The 24,842-nt window shown below is 48.9% G+C and overlaps 1 protein-coding gene and 1 pseudogene across 11 annotated transcripts in view; one reads left to right on the top strand and one right to left on the bottom strand.

Moving 5' to 3' along the window:
* LOC147610748 (uncharacterized) overlaps window positions 1-24,842 on the bottom strand; it is a 71,923-nt gene that overhangs the window by 15,799 nt on the left and 31,282 nt on the right. The window lies entirely within an intron of this gene.
* LOC147610749 (uncharacterized) lies at window positions 103-23,471 on the top strand (annotated as a pseudogene).

Consider the following 24,842-nt stretch of genomic DNA (forward strand, 5'->3'; position numbering starts at 1 on the left):
ATAGACAAGGGATGCGACGGAGCACTTCCAGAGGCTCAGGTGGGATCGCTATACTATTCAGACGAGCACTACACCAGCGTATCAGGGTGGTGTCGAGAGACCCAGAGGCACGCTACATGTGGATTAGCCTACAGCTCTCAGAGGTGAGAACAGTTTACTTGGTAATATGCTACTTCCCGCCGAAGGGGTCGAGATTCAACACAGGTCACATGGAGGACCAGATTGGAGGAGGAGAGGAGAGAGGGGCCCTTCCTAGTGAGTCTCCATACGCCACTCTATCCGCAGATATCCTACACTATTCGACCATGGGGGAGGTTCTCCTGATGGGGGACTTCAATGCACGCACACAGAATCGACATTGTGAATCATTCGACTTCACAGATCCCCTCATCCTACAGGCACTAGACGATGTAGATGCAAGGACCACGAGGATGTCAGAGGACAATGGGCCAGACAGTACAGGTTATGGGCAACACCTTCTGGACCTGGGAGCTAGACACCATCTCGTTATTTATAACGGGATGTCACAATGGCCAGAATCGAGAAGACTCACATGTTTCCCATCATCAGGAGGCAGCAGCACTGTGGACTACATATTGGGCTCACGGGAGAGCACAGACCTGATAGACTCTTTCACTATCCCTACATGCCCCATTGCTGCGGACCATACTTATTTGGCTTTTTCTCTTAGGAGCTCTCTTGATCTGCCACCCCCGACCACTCAGGCATCTCGTACCATCTTCCACTTTACCCAGGAGCTTGCAGACGTTTATGATTCAAAAGTACATGATGGCCTCTTTGGTATGGACCCTACAGCACCCATGGATGTACTGACGGCCCAGCTTTAACACATACTGCACACAGCAGCTAGCCACAGCTTTCCACACCATCTCCAGACAGGGAAGCCACCTAGATCCGGGGACATGCCCCAGAATAGATGGTATGATAATGAGTGCAGAGAGCTTCATCGACAGCTCCGAGCCCAAATAGCGGAAGGGGAAATCACACAGCAGCAGGCCAATAGACAGATGCAGTCTCTTACACGCCGTAAGCGACACACATATGAGGAGGCTCAATACTGGGACATCTACCACATGCTCATGAGCAAAGATGCAGCCACTGCTTGGCGACGACTCAGAGAGCCATGCCCCCCCACCCCGATTACTGATCCTCAACGCTGGTAGAGTTATGGAGAAGGCTTTATGATGTTCCGCACCAACCATTCATCCCTCACCCCACCGAGACTCCACTGACCTCATCGGTTTTCTTTACTACCGATATGGTATCTCGAGCTATACATAGATTCCAACATGGGAGAGCTGAGGATCACACCGGCTTACATGGTGAGCATTTCATTTATGCAGCTGACACACTGTCTCCTTTTATTGCTTACCTCTTTAACAGGGCACTGGTAGAAGCTTTCCCAGCTGAGTGGACGATGCACACTATTGTATCGATCCACAAAGCTAGGGACATGTTGGACCCCGGTAATTACAGGACTATCATGATTGGTCATACCTTGGCCAAACTCTATGGGGCTATCATGGAGGCAAAATTGATGCACACTATTGTACCGAGCCACAAAGCTGGGGACATGTTGGACCCCGGTAATTACAGGACTATCATGATTGGTCATACCTTGGCCAAACTCTATGGGGCTATCCTGGAGGCAGAATTGAGCACACACGCTGAGAGGGAGGGGCTTCGTGCCCCTGGTCAGGCAGGTTTTCGGCGAGCCTTCTCTACTATTGATCACATTTTCACCCTGAGATGCCTCATTGACCAAACTCGCGCACGGAGACAGAGACTCTATTGCTGTTTTGTGGACGTCCGCAAAGCCTTCGACACAGTCCCGAGAGAGCGCCTCTTCCACCGCTTACAGACACTGGGCATACCCCCCGACATGATGTGGGGGATTTACAGATTATATGAGCAAGTGTTTGGACGAGTTAGATGCCCAGGGGGACTATCAGATATGATTGCCAGCACCATTGGTGTGAAGCATGGCTGCCCTCTCTCCCCGACACTCTTTGGCTTATACATCGACGAGGTAGCAGACTACATCATACACGGAGGAGGCTCTGGGATTGACATCTCAGGTACGACTGTACACATTCCATTATATGCTGATGATATCATTCTTGTGTCGGATACTCGGACAGGGCTACAAAGGCATCTACAGGCCCTGGATACTTTCTGTGCGGAGCGAGGACTCACAGTGAACCTTGGGAAAACCAAGGTTATGGTCTTTCATACATCAGCAGCAGTCAGATGCCAGACTATCCATACCCTAGCTCGGGGACAGGTAGAGGTGGTGGGCTCATATGTATACCTTGGGGTCACATTTACCAGCTCATCAGGGAGATTCTCTATGGCACAGGTAGCCAGAGACAAAGTGACACGAGGGTACGCAGCACTAGCAATTTTGGAACGCCAGTGTCACCAGGCACACTTCCAAGAGCCCCGTACTAAGGAGTGGCTATTTGATACACTAGTTACTCCAGCATTGATGTATGCAGCAGCAGCATGGGCACCAGGTTTGGCTACATCCTCATGGACACAGATAGAGCGCCCTCAGATTTTGATGCTCTCACGGATGATCCGCAGCAAACCTTCAGTACCACATGATATCCTTCGAGCAGAGTTTGTTGTACCACCTATGTTAGTAGAGGCCATGTTCCAGACTATATCTTTTATACACAGGATGCAGGAACTCCCACTAAATCGGGTATCTTGGGCTGCTTTTGAGGCATCCAGACAGCTTGCTGAGGAGGGACATACCTGGTCATGGTACTCCCAGGTGGTACAGTGGATATCATCACACAGGATTAATATTGACAGATTACCACCCTTACAGTATGACCTAGCTGCACCACACAGACGCCTCTCTCAGACAGAGAGGAACAGAGTCATGAGACATGACATTTGGCAAGGCCACATACATGAGACTTGGCTATCTCCCAGTCAGCCACTCCTGACGAAGATGCTCTACTACAGAGACCACTTCTTGAGCACCTCCACAGACGACTTCATCCAGCGACGACCACGGGAGAGCAGCACGCATCCCTCGAGCAGAGCGCATTTGCAAATTCTGCCAGACGGGGGTAGAGACAGAGGAGCATTTTGTTTGCCAGTGTGGTGCTTTGCAGGAGATCAGGGCATGCTATCCTGAGGTTTTTAGAGGGACCACATCACTTAGACAGATCTGGGAGAGATCGGACCAGAGATAGCTAGGCAGACTACTACTAGCACTACAAAGACACAGGGAGATCTTACTTCAGACACCCGCACATTATAGCGGAGGAAGACAGTCCCAGTTGAGTGACTTCTTCCAGAGATTGGCACCAGTAGCCCAGCCACACACATTGGGAGTGACATCTCAGCGAGAGCGGAGGAGATTCGAGCTAGGCGACGACCTAGACTAGCCGGCTACCAGACACCACGGCTACACTACAAAAAGATCGCGGCCATCTGGTCTCGACACCAGCAGGAGGTCCAAGAGCAGCTGGCACATTTTCGCTCTGATCCAGGACGCATGTTCCAGACATTTACGGCATCCTCAGATCGGATGTATGACATATTGTACCCAGACTATGGGACTGGATGGAGTTAGGAGTAGATAACATATCATACTTGTGTCACCCTGAAACCGGCCTCTGATAGAAAACCAGAGTGCGGTAGAAGCAATCACCCGTCCACTTGTAGTCTAGATGAGAAACAAAACACAGATTGGAGCTAGAGTGCCCAAATCTGAAAACACAGCGACACCTGTTGGCCCCAAAGCTTGGCGCCCCTTGCGGTATTTCTTTATTCAATTATAATAAAATGAATGGCTGAGCACAACACAAAGACCAGCCAAGAGTTTACACCTGTAAGTCCAATCTAACGGCCCACAAATCCTTCTCAGCACAGAGGATCTATGCACACAGATCTGTGTCTTCAAACAACACACTGTGCCTCCCTCTGATCAGCCAAGATCACTAAGCAGGCCAGCCATGGGCATACATCTGGCATAACTCAAGTGCATGATACAACTTCTCAGCTCAAACATACATGTGCTGTCCAAACTCTGTCTCAACCCTTGTCAATCTCCCATACCCCTCCTCTCACAAGGGGCCAGATAACACATATCTGCAACAGACATCAAGCAGTAGAAAGAGAGATAGGTGAACAGAAATAGAGCTTACCAAGTTCAGCTCGTGAAACAACACTGGAGGAAGCAGCAGCACCAATCTGTACTTGCAGGCACTTGTATCCACAACCCTGCTTCACACGTGTGCTTGTACTTGCCTGTATCCTCCTCCTGATGTCCACTCTTATGCTGTCCTTGAAAATACAGATCTGAAAATCAGCACTGTACCCGTCTGTACCGCCTCGAGATACGTGCCAGGAGTTGTACTTGCATAAACAGCCTGCTGTCCACTCCTGTACCAACCTGAATCTGTGTATTCAGGTCTGTCCAGCCACCTGACAAGCGCCGCCTGCAGCTACTGAACTCTGAAAAGCGTGCGTCAGCCCTGTCCGTACACTGTATGGCTGTCGTACAGGGCTGTACGGCCTATACCTGAACCTGCTGCCCTCTGTTGACCAGTCGCCTGTTGTAGCAGCTTCTGTTCCTCAGCTCGTCGCCGCCTGCAGCAACAGTGCAACAGTCGTACAGAGGTGTACGGCTGTTGTACAGCCTTCTTCAACACTCAGTTTTCAGAAAAATAGCAGCAAGAACACATGTACAGCAGCCGCCTGCAACTTCCTTGTGCTTTCCAACGCATGTAATCCTTTTTGCTCCACGACTCCCCAAAAGGGAAGAGAGAGAGAGAGAAGAGAGAGAAAACTCCAAAAGTGGAGTGACTCTCCCCCAAATTAATCCCTAGGGCCCCAAAATTTAATAAGTTCCTAGGGCCACTAAGGCCTAGGGGCAAACTTTAATAAACATTAGAACTTAATGTTTCTAGTTCCCCCCTTCACACCTAGGGATGTCCACACATCTTAAACTCTGTCCGGGCACCCCCCATGTGAATCATAAAATATTCTGACTCTGCAACCACCATGCCCACACTTGTACTGTTCCATTTTCACAGGGCCATGACATACCCCCCTCTTGAAAAATGGCAAGCGTCCTCGATTGCATTCTGGTGATGCATCAAAATATCCAAAGTGAAATATACAATATGGCAAGATCAGCGTCCCAATCTCTCTGAGCCATACACATGTATCAATATTCACTGCAAACCAATGGCATAGTAATAGTCCAAGTTGTATACCACTGTGAACCATACATATCCACAAAAATCTCCATGTGACTAGTACACATATATCATAGAAGTCCCATAAACAGATGTACTGTCAGCCTCAGTACCTTCGGGTGAGAGAAAATCTGCACCAAGCGACCTCTAGATGTCATCTGAGCCTGTCTGTACCAAGGGAGTGGAGGTGCTACCCCCCTCTTGAGCATCAGGTAGTGCTCCAGACCCATCCTCTGCTGAACCTGAATGAGCCACAATAAGAGTCGGCTCTAACTCAAAGGCATCGAGATAAAGCTGCAAAACCTGAGGTGAATCTGTTAAGTCACCTTCCTCCATCCACTTCGCATCCATCGGTGAATAGTTCTTGAACTTCACAAGATAGCGACGGGAAACTTTACCTCGTACCTTCCTTTCTTTATGTGCGAGTATCTGCTCTGGAATCAGAACCTCATCAAGTTCCTCAACTTCCGGCTGAGCCTCATCTGATACATCCTCAGGCACATCCCCACGGAAAGGTCTAAGAAGACTCACGTGAAAAGCATTGTGAATCCTCCAGTGATTTGGTAACTTCAAACGATAGGTTACCTCACCAATCTTTTCTAAAACCTGAAAAGGCCCGTAATATCGCATGCTCAACTTAGGGAATAAGCGCTCTTTACCCTTCATCTTCTTGAGTCTAGCCTTTTCAAAGCGCAAAAGAACCCAATCACCCAATGTAAACTGTAAATCACGTCTGTGATGACGGTCTGCGGCTTTCTTTTGCTTCTGCTGAGTTTTCTGGAGGGCCAACTTAACTCTCCGATAAGCTTCATCCAAGCTCTGCACATACTGATCAGCCTCAAATATCTTATCCTTTGTATGCAAAATGGGTGGTACTTTCTTCCCTCCTTCTACAATCTCAAAAGGCGCCTTGCCTGTCGAGCTATGTACAGTGTTGTTATATGCAAACTCCACCAAAGGAAGATACTTTTCCCATTGATGCTTGTGCTCTGACACATAACACTTGAGAAGATCCAACACTGTAGAGTTAGCCTCTTCTGACTGACCATCTGTCTGTGGATGAAATGACGATGAAAACTTGAGAGTTGTACCCATGTTGTCAAACAACCCTCTCCAAAACAAACTCGTCATCCGTGGATCACGGTCACTAATGATAGACGTAGGCAAGCCATGATACTTGAAGATGTTCGCCATGAACAACTTCACCATATGATCCACTTTAATTGTCTTCCTCACGGGAATGAAATGAGCCTGCTTACTGAACCTGCATATGATAGTCCAGATGCCATCATTTCCCGTTTGTGTCCGTGGAAGATCAAATACAAAATCCATGGCAATGCTCTCCCAAGGTCTATCCGGAATAGGTAAAGGCTGTAATAACCCTGGTGTCTTCTGACGGTCAAACTTTACCTTCTGACATACGATGCATTGCCTCACAAAGGCATCAACATCTCTTCTCAAGGTTGGCCAATAAAAGAAAGTCTCCACTGCTTTGACCGTGGCGTCATGACCTGCATACGGTGGAGCATGACTTTCAATCATAACCTTGAGTCACAATGGCCTAGTAACACACAGTCTGCCATGCATCAATAAAAACCCATCTCTGAGAGTATAATGCTCATGCCGCTGACCCTCAGACATCTGATCATACAACCTTTCAAAATCCTCATCATGGGCATACTGCTCTTTCATTTCATCAAGCTCATGATGATAAGCAAGTGAAACTGCAGAGACCTGTGGCTTGCGTGACAAAGCATCTGCCACTACATTCTTTTTGCCTTCCACATGCACAATCTGGAAGTGAAACATTGACAAAAAGTTTGCCCAACGCATATGCTTCTCTGAAAGCTTAGTCTGCGTGAGGAAATATCGCAAGGTCTGATGATCTGTCTGTACAGTGAAATCAGCCCCAAGCAAGTAGTGTTTCCATGTAGAAAGAGCGTGAATTACAGCCAACATCTCTTTCTCATACACCTGCAAATGCTTCTCAGCATCTTGCAAAACTCTACTCTCATAGGCTATAACATGTCCCTCTTGCATGAGAACTGCACCAATGCTACTTCCACATGCATCACACTGGACAACAAAAGCCTTTCAGAGGTCCGGTAACACCAATACTGGGTCCGAAGTAAGCTTTTCTTTGAGTTTTTTGAATGCTGTAATTTCCCGATCAGCCCATCTAAACGGAGTTGCTTTCTTCGTCAAAGCATGAAGAGGCGAAGCAATTTCAGCAAAGTGCCGTATGTAACGACTGTAATAGGAACACAATCCTAGAAAGCTGCGTACATCATGCACGGTCCTCAAAGCTGGCCAATTAAGTATTGCTTCCACCTTTGCTGGATCCATACGGACTCCATGACCAGACACAATATGCCCCAAGAAATGTATCTCCTGCAAAAAGAACTCACTCTTCTTGCCATTAACCACCAACCTATGGTTTCTGAGTTCTGCAAACACAATGGCCAAATGCCTTCTATGCTCTTCCTCAGTTCGTGAATGCACAATCATATCATCAAAGAATGTGCCCACAAACTCTCTATGAGGCCTGAAAATCCTGTCCATCATTCTGTTAAATGTGGCAGGCGCATTTGTCAAACCAAAGGGCATAACCAAGAACTCATACAACCCAAACGTGGTTCGGAATGCTGTCTTATGCACATCCTCGGGTCTAATGCGTATCTGATGATACCCGCTTTTCAAGTCAATACGACTAAAAACTGTGGAGCCCTGTAAGCGATCCAAGATGTCATCGATCCTCGGTATGGGGAATCGATTCTTGATGGTATTCTTATTCAACGCCCTGTAATCTACACACATGCGCCAAGAACCATCCTTCTTCTGCACTAAGAGCACAGGTGAGCAAAAGGGTGATGAGCTAGGCTGAATCAACCCCTTATTTAGAAGCTCCTGCACCTAACTCATAATCTCTTCCTGTTGGGCTGCACTAACACGGTACGGCGGTCTATTCGGTGGAGTACTACCAGGAATCAGATCTATGGCGTGATCTTCTGGCCTCTCAGGAGGTAATTCTCCTGGCAATGACTCGGAAAAACAGTCTTGAAACCCACTTAAGAAATCAGCCCTGTCCTTATCTAACATTGACAAATTAGACTTAGACTCATCATCCTGTGCATCCTTTACATAAATCAAGTACGCCGAAAGATGCTTTTTCATTACTGATGAAATCGCCGAAGCGGATACAATAGGAACAGATTCCCCTTTGAGTTTTACATCCAATACATGCTCTTTCCCTCTATGAGTCAGAGTAATTTTCCTATTGTAAGTATCCACCACCGCATGTACCATGGCATCCCCAACAAAACATCACAGCCATCCAAAGGCATGATGAAGAACTCCTCGCTGTCCACATAACCCTGTAAATGAAGCCGAAGCTTCCCAATGATAGGAGAACGGGTTCTGCATACCCTGGACAAGCCATATTAGCCTCATGTAACGGCCCCATCTCCTCTGCGCGAATCCCCAATCGGCCAGCCAAATCTGGTGAAATGAAGTTGGCTCTAGCACCTGTGTCAAAGAAGATCAAAGCATTCTGATCTCTCACTTTGCCCCATGCCCTGCACAACTCTGTAGCTTCACCACCTAGCTGCTCCCCCACAAGATCAGGAACTAAGCCTGCAGAAGGCTTTGGTTTCTTAGGCTTGGGCTCTCCTTTATTGTCAGGATCTCTTTTGGACGTTCTTTTGGGACAATTGAATGACATATGCCCCTCTTCAGCACAGTAAAAACACTTTTGAGCATCTCTCAAAGCCTGTCTTTCCTCATAAGTCCTTTTGGGCATTGGCAACTTCTTATACTTTGTCTCTGTAGACCCTTTAGCATCAGGAGAAGCATGCCCAAATTTTTCAGCTTTCTTGCTCAATTTCTTACTGCCTTTAAATCCAGATGAACCACCTGTGAGTAACGCATTAGATGTCATAGCATTTTCAATCACCTGTGACATGTTCGTTACTCTTGTCTTTATACAATAATCTCGTACCTCCTTGGGCAGCCCACAACAATATTTCTCAACCTGCTCAGATAATGGCACGGCACGATAAGAAGTCACTGGGAGTAGAGCTTCCCAAAACTTCTTGTTATAATCCTCCAAACTATCACACTTTGAAGCATCCAGCTTATGCCATGCGGTCATAACATCCACCTCAAATGTAGATGTGAGCCATACGGAAGAGAAAACCTGTTTGAATTGGACCCATGTGGTGGGTGCTATGCCTTGCAAAAGAAGAGTAGACCACCACTGCAAAGCATTGCCCTCGAGAAAAGTGGCAGCTTTCCTCACCTTAGAGGACTCTGTGTAATTCCCACCAGAAAAAGCAACATCAAACTGCTGTAAAAAGGTAAGTGCCTTCAATTTATCCTTGGCCCCACTGAAAGTGTCAAACTTCACTGCAGCTCCCCTTCCTTGTAATCCTTCGCCTTTCCCATAGGCGTTAGATTATCATATGGAAATGGTTTCGCAAGATTGCTGCCCCCAACATTCATACCCATCATTGGGTCAACATTTCCCATTCCCATGCCAGGCATACCATACATTCCAGCCATGTTTCCATACATTCCATTATGCATACCTTGCTGCATGCCACCAAACATATTGCCTTGCATCCTAGGTTGCATGCCTGCAAACATATTTCCAACCATACCGGACTGCATACCACCATACATATTCCCTTGCATGCCAGGCTGAAAATTGGCTCCAAAAGGCCCATACATACCCATGCCTCCCTGAGGATAACCCCCAGTCATGGATTGGAACACCGAGCCACCACCAAAATAACCTGGATGCATGTTCTGCTGAGGAATAGGTGGCGGTCCATAGAAGGAACTCTGAGAGTTTGCACCATAAGCATGCTGCATATTCGGAAACTGGCCAAAAGATGGTTCCTGTGGGATGGCACCACTATGACCCTGAGGAAGATTCTTCGAACGAACCTTCTTCTTCTTTTTCTGGGGCTCTGAGCGGGGTTCTGTGCGAGATCTCAAAAATTCAGCAAATCTCTCGCTCTGAGTGAGCTGCATAAAAGTATCCTTAACACTAGCCAAGCGATCTTTGAACCGAGCATCATCATCCTCTTTACCATGCACATCTTCTGGCTGTGTTACATGCTCATAAGGCTCAACATCTGCAGCCTGTTCTCCTGCAAAAATATCCTCAGATACATCTCTTTCAGGAGAAGTCTCTTGCTCTTCTTCTTCATGATAGAAGTACTCTTCCTCTGTATCAGACATGTTTGCTGAATTTTCAGCGATGGCTTTCTTCAAAGCAACCACGAGCTCACCCCCTTCAGAAAGTTACCGGCCTCTGATAGAAAACCAGAGTGCGGTAGAAGCAATCACCCGTCCACTTGTAGTCTAGATGAGAAACAAAACACAGATTGGAGCTAGAGTGCCCAAATCTGAAAACACAGCGACACCTGTTGGCCCCAAAGCTTGGCGCCCCTTGCGGTATTTCTTTATTCAAAGATAATAAAATGAATGGCTGAGTACAACACAAAGACCAGCCAAGAGTTTACACCTGTAAGTCCAATCTGACAGCCCACAAATCCTTCTCAGCACAGAGGATCTATGCACACAGATCTGTGTCTTCAAACAACACACTGTGCCTCCCTCTGATCAGCCAAGATCACTAAGCAGGCCAGCCATGGGCATACATCTGGCATAACTCAAGTGCATGATACAACTTCTCAGCTCAAACATACATGTGCTGTCCAAACTCTGTCTCAACCCTCGTCAATCTGCCATACCCCTCCTCTCACAAGGGGCCAGATAACACATATCTGCAACAGACATCAAGCAGTAGAAAGAGAGATAGGTGAACAGAAACAGAGCTTACCAAGTTCAGCTCGTGAAACAACACTGGAGGAAGCAGCAGCACCAATCTGTACTTGCAGGCACTTGTATCCACAACCCTGCTTCACACGTGTGCTTGTACTTGCCTGTATCCTCCTCCTGATGTCCACTCTTATGCTGTCCTTGAAAATACAGATCTGAAAATCAGCACTGTACCCGTCTGTACCGCCTCGGGATACGTGCCAGGAGTTGTACTTGCATAAACAGCCTGCTGTCCACTCCTGTACCAACCTGAATCTGTGTATTCAGGTCTGTCCAGCCACCTGACAAGCGCCGCCTGCAGCTACTGAACTCTGAAAAGCGTGCGTCAGCCCTGTCCGTACACTGTACGGCTGTCGTACAGGGCTGTACGGCCTGTACCTGAACCTGCTGCCCTCTGTTGACCAGTCGCCTGTTGTAGCAGCTTCTGTTCCTCAGCTCGTCGCCGCCTGCAGCAACAGTGCAACAGACGTACAGAGGTGTACGGCTGTTGTACAGCCTTCTTCAACACTCAGTTTTCAGAAAAACAGCAGCAAGAACACATGTACAGCAGCCGCCTGCAACTTCCTTGTGCTTTTCCACGCATGTAATCCTTTTTGCTCCACGACTCCCCAAAAGGGAAGAGAGAGAGAGAGAAGAGAGAGAAAACTCCAAAAGTGGAGTGACTCTCCCCCAAATTAATCCCTAGGGCCCCAAACTTTAATAAGTTCCTAGGGCCACTAAGGCCTAGAGGCAAACTTTAATAAACATTAGAACTTAATGTTTCTAGTTCCCCCCTTCACACCTAGGGATGTCCACACATCTTAAACTCTGTCCGGGCACCCCCCATGTGAATCATAAAATATTCTGACTCTGCAACCACCATGCCCACACTTGTACTGTTCCATTTTCACAGGGCCATGACACACCCCTTCAGCATATAGAGATGCATTAGTAGCCCTAGTACTCCATCCACACCCTCTCGTTTGTACACCACCATTGAGTCCCCTATGGTCGTGTTGTCATACTTGTACATTTTATTCTCTCTCCACATTTTCCTCTTGATGACTAGAGGAACATCATTGTACTACTTGTTTGTCTCATAGGCCAATTTTGGCCTTTTGCAGCCATTAATATATCTTTCTTTCTTTCTCTCTCTCTCTCCCGTCGTCTTCGCATCTCTCTCCCCGTCGCCTCTCTCTCTTTATCTCCCCGTCGCCTGGGCTTTCTCTCTCCCCGTCGCCTGCGCATCCCCTCCCCGTCGCTTCGTTTTGGTCGCCGCCTATGCTGCTGCTGCTGCTGCCGCCATGGGAAGCCCCAGCCCAATCCAGGTTCCTTTCGCCACCGTTTCCTCACGCTATCGTTTCTCACCCACCCTTGCTCAAGCCTCAAAGGCAGCAACATAAGTGTTAGGGTTCTATCTCTCCGAGGTACATCGACATGGCCAAGGGTGCAAGCAAAGAGGAGATAGTCAAAATGGAGGATAAGCTGAACATCTCCATCAGAGAAATCAAGAAGACAGCGGACTCCGCCATCAACAACATCATCAACCGACTTTCCAAAGTCGAGAAGGAGATCGAAGCTTTACAAAAAGAGAAGGAAGCTTGGAAAAGGGAGAAGGAGACTTGGGAGAAGGAGAGGGAGAAAGAGAAAGAAGGAGGGAAGAAGGAGAAAGAAGCATGGAAAGAGGAGAAAGAGGGATGGAAGAAGGAACGGGACACTATGAAGGAGGAAATCGACATCCTCAAAGCGCGGGTCATCTCCCCATTTGGAGAAGATGTGGGCCCAGAAGGCGCAGGAGCGGTAGGCTTCCCACGTGTTAGGCGCCGCGGCCTGGGCGGACACTATGCACACAACTTGGATACTCACATGAGGGACCCCCCCCTTCCTCAAAGCTTGGAGGGCCGAGAAAGACATGACAAAGAAGAGAGCTCTCATCATACATTTTCGGGATGTGGAGGCACGCACCATCTTCATGAGGAAGAGGGTCATACTACGAGGCTTAGAGGGAGCTCCTATTTTCTTGGATGATGATCTCACGAGGATGCAGCTAGAGCATAGGAGAGCTTGCATGCCACGAGTCTTACATGCGAGGAGAGAAGGCAAGAAGGCCTTCTATCGAGATGGTCGGGTCATCATTGATGGCTGGCCCATGGATTAGCGGTTTGGGGCCTATGGGACACAGACCAGGCCACTGACAGAGATACACATGGCAGTATGGAACTGTAATGGTTCACTATGGGTGCAGCCTGTACGACTGGAGCATGTTATGGTGAGGAGAGACATCATACTTCTGACAAACACACCAGAGCCGAGAGAGGGCTACCTCAAGTAGAGGGATTCCAGTGGGAGTCAGCATACAGGAGGACCACACACTAGGGTACCTCGAGAGGGTCGGGGGGAGTAGCAATTCTATTTAGACAGGAGCTACAGGGGAGACTGAGAGTGGTAGCACAGGATCCAGAGGCCAGATACATGTGCATCAGCTTACACCTCTCACAGGACAGGGTTATATATATAGCCCTACGTTACTTTCCTCCATCACGATCCTCCTATGTCATTACAGAGGACATGCCACAAGAGGAGGAGACAGGAGCCTCGCCATACACTTGTCTGTCAGAGGAGATTATGCATTATTCTACACTAGGGGAGGTATTTCGTACGGGTGACTTCAATGCCCACACACAGACAGTTTGAGGTGTATGACTATGATGACATGGAGATCCTCCACCCTGGGGATCCAGAGGAGATAGGGTCTAGTCGGGCATCAGAGGACACGGGACCAGACAGAGGACATTATGGGGACCACTTACTAGAGTTGGCAGCCAGGCATCGTCTCGTTATTTATAACGGGATGCTACAGTGTTCGGGATCAGGAGGGCTAACATGCTTCCCACATGGGGGTCATAGATCCCCTGGCACCTATGGATACCATTACAGCCCAGCTGGCATCACTCCTACACACGGCTGCATTACAAAGCTTCCCACATCGTGTCCACTCAGGAGAGCCTACGAGATCTGGGACTATGCCCCAGAACAGATGGTATGATGATGAGTGCAGAGCCCTATACTCACGGCTCCGCATACAAAGAGCCTTGGGAGCCATCACAGAGCAAGAGTCGAGGAGAGAGATGAGGAGACTTACTCGCCGCAAAAGGTGGGGCTTCGCAGAGATACAGGAGCTAGAGATCTTCCGTTTCTTCATGAGTAGAGATAGCCCTATCTCATGGTGGCACTTCAGAGAGCCCCGGACACCGACACCCATTGCAGACCCACAGACATGGCACACATATGCAGACAGCCTATACCACGCCCCACAGCAGCCACCTATACCTCAGCCACAGGAGCCTCGACCTACCACAGCTAGCTTCTTTACCCACTCGATGGTAAAGGAAGCTATCCGCCGCCTACAGCATGGATGGGCCGCCGACCATATGGGCCTACAGGGTGAGCATCTCATATATGCAGTAGATTCTTTGGCTCCTTTTCTTGCACACATGTTTTACAAGGCACTAGCAGAGGGTTTGCCTGCGGAGTGGACGATGCACACCATTGTGCCGATCCACAAGACACGGGATATGCTCCATCCGAGCAACTACAGGACAGTTATGGTTGGCCACGTGTTGGCCAAACTCTATGGTGCAGTGTTGGAGCAAGAGCTTAGCTTATATGCTGACCAAGCAGGTTTACGCTTATCAGGGCAGGCAGGCTTCAGGAGAGCTTTCTCTACCACTGACCATGTATTCACTTTGAGATGTATGATTGATCAGGCCAGACTAAGGAAGAGAAAGCTCTATTGCTGCTTTGTGGATTTCCACAAGGCATTTGACACAGTACCACGAGAGAGGCTCTTTCAGCGCCTGCAGTCTCTTGGCATACCAGCAAATCTGACATGGGGCATCTATGCATTATATCAGCAGGTTTTTTGGGCGAGTCAGATGCCCAGGAGGTATGTCTGAGACTATTGCTAGCACCATTGGTGTGAAGCAAGGATGCCCACTTTCCCCCACGCTATTTGGGTTATACATTGATGAGGTGGCTGACTTCATTACACGGGGAGGCGGAAATGGAGTTGATTTAGCAGGTACCTCAGTACATATTATGCTTTATGCTGATGATATTGTATTAGTGTCTGAGTCTCCAGGTGGTCTACAGCAGCATCTACATGCACTCCATGATTTCTGCACACAGAGGGGTCTTACTGTGAACCTTGGGAAAACCAAGGTTATGGTCTTTCATACATCGAGACAGAGCAAGAGTTAGCTGACATTCACTCTCGCAGGACGCTAGGTGGAGGTGGTGACATCATCCGTGTACCTAGGGGTTACGTTCTCTGCAGCAGCCACACGCTTCACCATGGGTTCAGCAGCCAGAGCTAGATTGACAGAGGGATATGCAACATTGGCTATGCTAGAGAGACAGTGCCACCAGGCGCATTTTCAGGAGCCCCGGACGAAGGGGTGGCTATTTGACACATTAGTCACACCGGCACTGATGTATGGAGCAGCGGTATGGGCGCCAGGCCTTGCTACCCATTGGTGGACACAGATAGAGAGACCACAGGCCCTCATGATGGCACGCATGATACGCAGCAAACCGTAATTACCTCATGACATTATCCGAGCAGAGTTTGATGCGCCTCCTATGATGGTAGAGGCCATATTCCAGACTATATGCCTGCTAGACAGATTTAAAGAGATGCCACAGGATAGATTGTCATACGGAGCTTTTGAGGCATCTAGACAGCTGGCTCAGGCAAGAGACACAGGATCATGGTATGCACAGATCACACATTGGTTCTCACAGCATGGCCTAGACATGGATCATCTACCACCATTCCAGTATGACAGGGATGCACCACATATCCGTCTCTCATAGTGAGAGGAACAGAGTATTGAGACAAGTCCTATGGCAGCTCTATACACGAGAGACATGGATATCGCCTACACAGCCTCTTCCACCGAAGATGCTCTACTACAGAGATCACTTCATGAGTATCACTGATGATGGATTTATAGAGAGGCCTAGATACATGGAGGGTTTTTTACCACACAGCTCCCGAGTAGCTATTGGTGAGCTTAGCGTCTCATCACATCGATTGGAGATCGAGACTGGCAGAGCAGCATGGATCCCCCGAGAGGAGAGGGTATGCAGATTGTGCAGAGAGGTGGAGAGTGAGGAGCATTATGTCTGCAGATGCAGAGCATATACAACCATCAAAGAGAGATATCCCATTTTATTCAGAGAGCCACATTCCCTACGCCAAATCTTTGAGGCAGCAGACCAGCGCATACTGGGGAGATTCATTCTAGACATACAGCATCACAAAGAGACATCATTATAGGCTCAGACAGCTCCAGAGGGGGGACGACAGACACAGATAACTACATTTTTTTAGAGATCCACCACCCCACTCCCAGCCCCTACACGCAATTACTCTCAAGAGAGCAGAGACACTCAGAGCCCGCAGGAGACAGAGGACACCTAGCTTTCGGACACCACGCCTATACCAAAGAGAGATGACAGAGATCAAAGCTCACTTTCACAAAGAGGGTGCGGAGCGACTGGCTCGCTTCAGAGCAGACCTAGGCATGTTCTTCAGGGAGCTGTGGACACCCCCTTCATTGATGTATACCATTTTATACCCCCAGTATGGTACAAGATGGAGCTCGCTAGGTTGCATATCATGATTGTATACTCCATGCATATAGCTTTGCATTCTCCTAGTAGTAGAGCTCCGTCCCCTCCCCCACTCATTGTACTTAGTGCACACCCAGATTCAGCTTTTTAGTTCAGTACTTTTTCATTTTGTTGGGATGACAAAGGATACCCCACACAGGTACACTGATTTGTCTCTTAGGCCGAGTTTGGTCTTTTGGAAGACGTTAATAAAAACTTTCTTTCTTTCTTTCTCTCATGTGCGCCTTCTGAGATGACCTATGCGCCTCTTTCTGATGTGCGCCTCTGCTCTATGCGCACCCACAGGCACGCCTCTGCCCGCCTCTCTACTCTACTCTGTGCGCACCTCTGTAGCCCATCTCGCTGCTCTGTGCGCACCCACTTGCGCACCTCTGCCCGCCGCCTCTGTGCTCTACTCTGTGCGCGCCTCTCTGCTCTGATTTGTGCGCAGGCAGTTGCCTCCCTTTTCCTAGCCACCCTTGCTCAGGCCCCCAAGGCAGCAACTAGGGGAAAACATGTCTCAATCCCTGGAGGGAGAACAGGATGGTGAGACAACCTTTCACACCCCCACGAAGGCACCAAATGCCTACCACAGAAGACTAGGACAAAGATGAACACCATGCGGCAGGAGCTTGAAAAGGAATGGACCAAGCAGATGCATGCCCAAAGCAAAGTGATATACCAAACACTAAAGGAAGAGATATATGCCCAATTGAAGGGAGAAATGCAAGCCCAAATACGGGTTGAGATGAAACTAGCCCAAGCCTGGATGCACACGGAAATGAAAAAAAAGATGCAGAAATGGAAGGATGACATGCTCCGAGAGATTGGCACAACATTTGCATCGTACGAAGGCACTTTGAAGACATGTATGGCTGACCGCGAAAAAGACATCACAAAAATGCAAAACACTTTGGAATCATGTAAGGCAAAAGTGGCCGGAGGTGAGAAGGAAATGCATTCATGGGCTGAAATTGCGAGTGCCAAAAAGAAACAAATTGAGGACGTCAACCCATGGATTGAAGTAGTAAAAAAGCAGAAGGATACACCAGTCAATAAAGTAGAGGTGATGAATGCTACATTGGAAGAGGAAGCCAAAAGACGGGCACGTGCCTTACATGTACGCATAGTTGGGTGGGAAGATAAGGGAAATCCCCAAGAGGATGCAAAAGCTCTTGCAACAAAAATTGGCATCACCGGAGCATGGCGAGTAGGCAAAGATTAAACCAAGGCGAAGATATTGATCATCAAGTTTGGTGACTTGGAGAAGAAGAAGGCCTTCCTCTCCAAAAGGATGGCCCTTAAGGGGGAAAAGATTTATTTGGATGAGGACCTTACACCGGCACAGATAGCACACCGGAAGGAACACATGCCGCATGTGCTTGAGGCAAGGAAAGAGGGGAAATGGGCGGTATACAGAGATGGCCGAGTCATCATTACGGAGAGGAGGCCCGCTTGACGGTGCGCGACCTATGAGACCTTGCGATTCACGGTGTGGAATTGCAACGGAGCCCTTAGAACAGATGCAGGATACTTTGAGGATAATTTCAGACACAGTGATATTGCTATGTATACGGAGACCCATCAGCGCACAAACAAGAGGCTTCCTGACGTGCAAGGTTGTAGATGGGAATCAGTTTTCTGCCCTCAGCCACGCACAGTGGGAGGTACCAGAGGATCTAGAGGAGTGGCAATACTTTCCAGGGAGGAGCTTCGTGACAAAATACATGTGGTACATAGAGATAAAGATGTGAGGTACATGTGGGTCCGAATATGTGTAGAGGGGCTCCGTGAGCTATATGTGGCGGTATGCTAGTTTTCCCCAGCCCACTCCAGGTTTGCACCATCAAGATTTTTGCCCTATACACCACTATATGATGATATCATGAGGTTTGCCAGCATGGGAGACATATTACTACCGGGAGACTTTAATGCATGTACAGGCACAGAACAGACAGAGCTGTATGATACTCAAGAGGCTATGTACCAGGAGATCACGACAGAGGATGTAGGGTTGCAGAGATCAACATAGGATGAGGGGGAGATTACAGATTATGGCAGGCATATTCTCACACTCGGAAGTGCACATGGGTTGGTCATATACAATAGCTTATTGAGATGGCAAGGATCAGATGCTCTCACACACTGGAATTCTTAAGGGAGAGCGAGCACAATGGACTAATTGATGGGATCTCCATCATTGATACCTGATGTACGGGGTTTCACGATTTCCAATCGGCCCATTGGTATAGCAGCCGATCATGCATACCTGAGTTTTACACTAGTGGGTAGATCCCCGAGAGATGGGCCAGCCACTCTTCTACCTAGATACCCGAGATATCAGTTTACACGTGAGACAGTTGGGGTTTACCGAGATGCAGTATCTGATGGTTTGTTCGCTTTAGACCCACGTAGCCCTCTGGACGAGATCGTGAGAGGATTGGCAGGTGTACTACATGCATCCGCCTCATATGCGTTTCCATACACTATGATCCCTTCCAACCCCCCCCCCCCCCCCCCCCCCCCCCCCCCCCGCGCAGCACTGCCCCCACAGAACAGTTGGTATGATGATGAGTGTTGTGAGACACGAGCACAGCTACAGCGTGAGATTGCCATTGGGACTCACACGCATAGACAAGCCAGGATGATCTTTCGGCGCCTTGTGCGGAGGAAGAAACGAGCCTATCTGGCTAAGCTAGAGGAGGAGATCTACCAACTCTTCCTAGGGAGCATGGAAGATGTTTTAGGAGAGACACCGTGGTACTCCGATTACTGCACCTGAGGCATGGCATACTTATGCTAGAGAGCTATATGATGCACCAGGACAACCCCCCACCCCCCCCTGCACTGGGAGCTAGACCGGCTAGCAGCACCTTTTCTACTATTATGCGGATGGTGCTAGATGCGATAGACAGGTTACAGAATGGAAAGGCACAGGATCATCATGGGCTAGTTGGAGAGCACTTCTCATATGCGCGCGACACTTTGGCTCCGCTCATCGTACATGGCATTAATCGTGCCACTTGTGAGGGTTTCCCGACAAGCTGGACAAAGCATATCATTGTACCACTCTTTAAGAGTGGGGACCCCATGGTACCAGGCAACTACAGGACGATCATGATTGGTCATTACTTGGCCAAACTATATGGCTCTATATTGGAGTCGGAGCTGAGCTGCTGGGCAAAGAGGCATGGTCATCAAGCACATGGACATGCCGGCTTCAGGAGAGGATTTACTACCTTGGATCACATACTGACACTTCGGGCACTTATTGAAGAGGGCAGGGCGGCACAGAAGAGAAGGATATATTGCTGCTTTGTGGACTTCCGCAAAGCCTTCGATACCATACCACGTGCCGAGCTTATGCAAAGATTTCATGACATTGAGGTACCCGAGCATATGCAGTGGGGGATATATGCTTTGTATGAGTCTATGACACGCAGAGTCCGAGCTCTACGCGGACTATCCAATATGGTGACCAGCACGATAGAGGTGAAGCAGGGATGCCCGCTATCGCCCACCCTCTTTGGAGAGTACATTGATGCGGTCTCTGATTATGTAGACAGATTGGGAGGCCCAAGGGCATGCGTGGCAGGGGTGTTGATACTGATGATATTGTTCTAATCTCAGACTCTCCGAAGGGATTACAGAGACACTTGGATGCATTACAGGCTTTTTGTGCGGATAGAGATCTACATGGTTTGCCGATAGAGACACTACCACCCTTTTAGTACAGTCTGGATTGTCCATTTTTGGATCTCACCCGCTCAGAGCAAAACCGTGTGATCACGATGGATATCATCAGAGTGGACACAGAGAGGACATGGACTAGCCCCCTTGAGCCCTTAGGCACGAAAATGGCTCATTACAAGAGCCATTTTCTACACCCCTCACTAGATGATTTTATCACCCGCCCGGCGTACATGGATGTACACCTATCACATGGGATACGTTGTGCCATTGGACAGATCCGGACCTAATCACACCAGCTACGGAATGAGACAGGGTGATATGTGCATCAAATCTTGGATAACCGCATTTGTCAGCTATGCTACCAAGAGGCAGAGATAGAGGAGCACTACATTTACCAATGTACACTCTATTATGAGATCCGAGGGAGATATCACTGCCTCTTCTGAGAGGCTTTTGGGCCGTTACGCAGGGTCATGGAGTTTGAGGATCAGGGATGCCTGGGATTGTTTCTACTTGAGCTCAGGAGACACAGAGAGACCCTCTTGGCAGACAGGAGACCGAGCCATGATGTACCTAGACAGAGGACCTTGATAGATTTCTTCGGCACTAGCACCAGCAACCCAACCCACACCTCTCCTGATACCTCCTCCATTGGGCCATCAGGGCACCGACCACGCTCCTAGGGATTCACCACTGATAGAGCAATCATCTTATGTCGTGCTCATCGGCCACGCCCACCAGGATCCCGACCACGGCATCCTCACCATCACTAGATCAGAGCTATTATTGCTCGGCATCGGAGGCGCCTACCTCGCTTCTATGATCTCTCCATTCTAGACAGCCTCATGGTGGAGATACTTGATCTAAGGAGAGGGAAACACTTCAACTGATCAGCATACATGGATCTACTTGATATACAAGCTGTTCTCTTTGATGAGACACCAACTTCAGATGTACTCTCAGTTTTGGTCTCGTAGGCCATTATGGCCTCTTAGAGACATTAATATATCATTTCATTTCTCTCTCTCACACACACACACACTTAGTAGGGTATCAACAGAGGAGAATCGAAAGGTGAGTGATGCTGCAGATTACAGATGCAGTCGCACAGCAATCTCACAGGCCAACAGGTCGCACAGAACGCAGGTCGCAACAGGGCAGCAGGTTGCACGATGCAGGTCACACAGGGCCAGCCACACACACACACACACACACACCATGCGCGCACATACACACATAAGCGAACGTTGCAGCCTGCAGACTGACGGAAGAGGGGAAGCTAAGGAGAAACTAAGACGCGCTACTGAAAATCAGAAGAACTGACAGAGCAAGACTGTAGGCATATGCTCACTTATGGTAGTGCTATGTGTGAACAGGGCTTAACCAAGGGCACTTTTTCCCATGTGGTTTTTCCCCTTGGATATCAAGTGTGAAAGGACACTCTTACACATAATATTTTGTACTTCCATATTATATGGATGTGGCACACATGCAAGGGTTGACTTGCATTTTGTGGCTACCGCAGGAAGGGGTGGCTCTTTGATACATTAGTGACACCAGCCTTGATGTATGCAGCAGCAGTTTGGGCACCAAGGCTTGCAGCCTCCACATGGGTACAGCTGGAGAGACCACAGATCTTGATGCTCTCGAGGATGATACGCAGCAAACCATCCGTCCCGCACGACATTGTTCGAGCTGAGTTTGCTGCACCACCTATGGCAGTGGAGGCATTGTTCCAGACGATCTCCTTTATATACAGGATGAGGGAGATGCCCACGGATAGATTATCCCGCCGAGCTTTTGAGGCATCCAGATAGCTGGCCGAGGCTAAACACACTGGATCTTGGTATGCACAGATGCTACAGTGGTTCTCACATCATGGGATAGACATTGAGCGGTTGCCACCTTTTCAGTATGATCAGTCTGCTCCACAGGGTTACCTCTCTCTCAATGAGAGGAACAGAGTGATGAGACAGGACATATGGCAGCACTACATACAGGAGACATGGACAGCACCAGAGAGCCCGCTACCACCGAAGATGCTGTATTACAGAGACCACTTTATGAGCATCTCAGGGGATGGGTTTATACATCGACCGCGGTACATGGATGTATACATGCCACACAGCTCTCGCGTTGCTATTGGACAGCTACGAGTCTCATCACATCAGCTAGAGATAGAGGCTGGGAGAGCGGCACGGGTTCCCAGAGCTGAGCGGATATGCAGATTGTGCCGCGAGGAGGTGGAGACTGAGGATCACTTTGTATGTAGATGTAGAGCCCACCAGGGGGTCAGAGATAGATATGCAGGATTGTTTGAGGAGCACTCTTCACTACATCAGTTGATGGAGGCCTCGGACCAGCGACAACTTGGCAGACTACTACTAGAGCTTCATAGTTCTCGAGAGAGACTCCTCCAGACACCCGCTCCCACTAGGGGTGGGAGACAGTCCCAGCTCACAGATTTCTTCCAAAGAGCTATGCCAGTGCCAGCTGATGTACCACGTGGGGTGACCGCACAGAGAGCAGAGGAATTGAGAGCCAGGAGGAGACCTAGACAGACTGGACATAGAGCACCCCGACTCCGTCACCGAGAGATAGCAGCTATCCGAATGAGACACCAGATGGAGACACAGGAGAGGCTAACTCGCTTTCATTCAGACTCAGGGTACATGTTCATACCATTCATAGCCTCAGCATCGGCGATGTATGATATCTTATATCCCTCTTATGGCATTGGATGGAGTTAGACATAGATCTGCATAGCATGCTTGTACTACCCCTTCAGCATATAGAGATGCATCTTGCCTTAGCACTCCATCCACATCCCCACCCCCCTTATATTGTTTGTATATGGGCTCCACCGATCCATGATGATTCACGGTTGTATCCAGACACATGCACACTTTTTCTTTTGTTTCTTTTCTTCCGATGACCGGAAGAACACAGTTGTATTATTTTTTGTCTCATAGGCCGACTTTGGCCTCTCGTAGACGTTAATCTCTCTCTCTCTCTCTCTCTCTCTCTCTCTCTCTCTCTCTCTCTCTCTCTCTCTCTCTCTCTCTCTCTCTCTCTCTCTCTCTCTCATTTCTGTGTGTGTGAGCTTCTCTATCCTGCACCTAACCCTAATGTGCAGGTTTGTGTGTGTGTGTGTGAGTCCAACACCAACAATTGGTATCAGAGCTTCAGTCTAGGGCCTGCGGCGGCTGACTGTGGATTTCTGTCGGTGAATTTCCGTCGAAAACGCAGATTACGTCCGTCGCCTGGTTTTCGCCGCCCAACCAGCCGCCGCCGCCTAGCCCGGCCGGCTTCGCTAGTGGCCAGCTCTCCGCCGCCGCCCAGCCCGGCCAGCTTCCTCACTGGCCAGCTCTCCACCACCGCCGGCTCCGCCCAGCTCCTTCAACGGCGCGACTGCGCAGGCAACCACCTCCGCCCAGCCCGGCCTCTTTCTGCACAGACACCCGCCCCCGCCGCCGCCGCCGCCCGGCCGGCTGCGCTACTGGCCAGGTCTCCGCCACCTCTGCCTACTCTGTGCATCGCCGCCTGCCCACCCGTCGACTCTGTGCTGCAGCTCTGGCGGCTGCCCTGCCGCTCAGACCACCATTGGCAATGCACGTCGACCTACACTAGCCTGTCACGACATCTTCACCTGCGCCTGGCTGCTGGTACTCAAACGTTGGCCTCTGCACGCCTATGCCACTCTTCTCCACGTCTGTGTGCTCCCCGATTGACGCCTGCAATACACGTCTGTACCATCCGTACTGTCCTCACCTACAGGTACTCTTTACACAGATTTTTATTCACATACAAATACAAATTTTGCAGTCATTTCAGGGCAGGTCGGATTCAAACAAAATTCTAGGGGTTTGCCAAAAGTTACCCTTTGCCAGAAAAATTGCAAGTGGTGCCTTTCATATTGTTTGGTTTGGAATTTGGGGGTTTTCCAAATTGAGGTCAAAATCAGCAAATTGAGCCTCTTTCAGTTGCAAAAATTTGGGGCTTTTGTGAAAATTAGCCAATTAACTGCACACTGAACCAATTGGAGTGCATAAAAATTGGGGCTTTTCAGAAAGGAGCATGTAATTGGGCATTACAGCTGTGATTTGTTGCATATGTATAAACATTGTGTGTAATTGGACAATTTGGTGCAGGTTTACACTTGCTTCGGTTTGCAAGCAAACATTTGCACAGGACATTTGGTTGCCTGGCAGTGCACATTGGTGTTTGGTTTGCTTGCAGGTATATTTTGTTGACATGGCTCAAAATGCTACAGATGTTTTTGGTGTGCTCACCCAGGAGGACAAGTTGGATGGATCTAACTACTCCCTCTGGAGTTTCATGATCCGTAATTTGCTCGTAGCCAAAGGGCTTTGGGGCATCGTGTGTGGTGATGACACATGCCCA

Source organism: Cibotium barometz, chromosome 48 (genome assembly GCF_041138505.1).
Source record: "Cibotium barometz isolate CiBa-2024 chromosome 48, ASM4113850v1, whole genome shotgun sequence".
In the NCBI taxonomy this organism is placed as follows: Eukaryota; Viridiplantae; Streptophyta; class Polypodiopsida; order Cyatheales; family Cibotiaceae; genus Cibotium; species Cibotium barometz.